Here is a 2,560-nt window from a genome sequence, read left to right as displayed (position 1 = left end):
ATCGACTCGCCGAAAGTCGTGTCGAACCGTTGACGCTCGGCTTTCAACGATTATGTTTCCAGAACTCGCCGCTAGAAGGCCACGAGCAGCTGCCAATTCTCGCAAATCTATTTGACCCACAGATACAGTAGCGGCCGATTATTTAATGGGTATTCTATCACAGACGAGGTATAGAATAAATAATAATAGACTATGCATTTTATGGAAATTAGCGTTACACGAACTGAAATACCGATTGGGTAAACCTTATACCACCGACGAGATATACGCACAAACGAGGTATACGAGTAGACCTTTCATTACCATTTTCGTGTCACTCGCAATGTTACCAACAGATTTAGAAATAAACGCAAATGCAAGTGAGACAGAAATTGAAATTACAGAGATTTTAGTATTTTTTAACGAAATGAAAGCTGTACAGTCCAGAATTGAGCACCAATCGATTAATTTCATTGGAGTACCCAATCGATTAAGATCATTTAAAGATATCAAGATTATTAAAATACGTAAGAATGTACCTCATTGATAAATACGCCGTAAATCCTCTATTTTTTTATTTTGAATTGTAATGTATCGTTTATTTAAAAAATAACTCGGTAAAAATGTACTTGCGACTCGAAATCGATGTTATCAGACCGCAAACCGAGGCGAAGAAGGTATGTGAAACTATAAGAAGAACGCAGCCATTAGCTCATATTATTTGCTATATAATTAATAATTATATTAATTGCATAGTAAATAATAATCCCCAGGTCTCACCGCGCGGAGGTTGCTGCGTAAGGAGACCCACCCTAGCCTCGCCCCAACCACCCTACCTTTGGCGAGGAATTCGAATACCTATCTAAGAGAGAAGCTACAGGAAAGTTAGAAATGAGTGAGTTCTTAAAAGAACTACTCAATCAAGAGATGAAAAACCTAACAAAATGTCAATACATGTGAGATAGTCCACCACATGTTTTCTGGAAACGAAATTGGAATGTGCAACTGCACGTACGAACTCTGATGAAGAGATCGAAAACCTAACAAAATGTTGATACATGCGAGCTAGTCCACCACATGTTTCTTTAGAAACAAAATTGGAATGTGCAACTGCACATACGGAACTTGCATATTAGAATACCAATATGTACCTTAATAGTAATCATTCATACTTAAATGTGCACACACGCTTCGGTAATATTTAATAGGACGCCGGGGAACACTTCTTTATCTTATAATCTATATACATTTGTACTTATATTCTAACGCAATTTGTAGAAACGAAGAAATACGAGGAAGTATTTTCTTCTTGGTGTCTTCGTCAATCCCACGATGTTTTTCTAAAATAGAAACTCATATACAACAAATATAACCGACATAAAACGAAGAAATACGAGGAAATATTTTCTTCTTGGTGTCTTCGTCAATCCCACGAAGTTTTTCTAAAACAGAAACTCATATCCAATAAATACAACTCATACAAAACAAAGAAATATGAAAAGATATTTTCTTCTTGGTGTCTATATAAATAAAATTGTACGAAATATTTCCCTAAGAACGATTAAGTCTGAATCCATTTACTATTTTCAATTTCATTCTTCAATGTTTATGTACCCTGTAACAAAAACTTGTCCAAAAGATTAGTAGCTGAAATAAAAGTGTATTAATGGGCACAGAAAAAAAAGAAGCTTCCACGAGTAAAAATTGATATTAAAAAATTGAAAAACATAAATATTACGCAATTGAAATTGAATGATAAATTAAACTCGTCTCAGTGTTAAGATAAATACGAAATAGATTGAAAATTTTATTCATTTATTACCGTAGATTTTATTTTTCGTTTCGTTTATCAACTGAAAAATTTTTCAAGACATATACATTGCAATAATTATATTTTACTGTATTGAAAACTAAATTAGGTTTGTACAAACAAAGCAATAACGAACAAAAATTTCGATTCCACGCGGAAATTAATTCTCAATATGAAATATCGAATTGCAATTTGCATATCCTTTTGATGCAAGCATTCTATTTTCCATCAATTAAAACAATGATCGCGAACAAACTTTTATTTATGCAAAGAATACAGAATATTTATAAAAAAATTCACTATTTATAAATAACAATTGAGTTGCAAAGGTTATTATATCCCGTAAAAATTACCAACTCTAATAATGAATAATTAGTGATATATATATTGGAATCATGAATTCAATCTACAATAAAATTAATCATAATATAGATAAAAATATATTCATATAAATTACAGACTTTTACACGTTATAAATTCGTCTATTTACAACAATACTTTCAAGCAGTATTTCCTTTGGCAAACATATAAAGAAAAGATGCAATTTCAGATAGAATAATCATCCACTCGTCTTAAATTCAAACAATCCGTGAGTGGACCATTCTTTCTTTCGCAACACTAATTTATTAATATGAAAAAGTATACGCGAGTGGTGCTTGTTATTCGTTAAATGAACCACACAGGGTTCCCTTATTAATTAAATCGCGTGCACCCATATTCAATAATGCGCAACACTAATTTTAATAACGATGTTGAGCCATTCGAGGCTTT

The sequence above is a fragment of the Colletes latitarsis genome, chromosome 11 (assembly GCF_051014445.1).
Source record: "Colletes latitarsis isolate SP2378_abdomen chromosome 11, iyColLati1, whole genome shotgun sequence".
Classification (NCBI taxonomy): Eukaryota; Metazoa; Arthropoda; class Insecta; order Hymenoptera; family Colletidae; genus Colletes; species Colletes latitarsis.
This window is presented reverse-complemented; position numbering follows the sequence as displayed.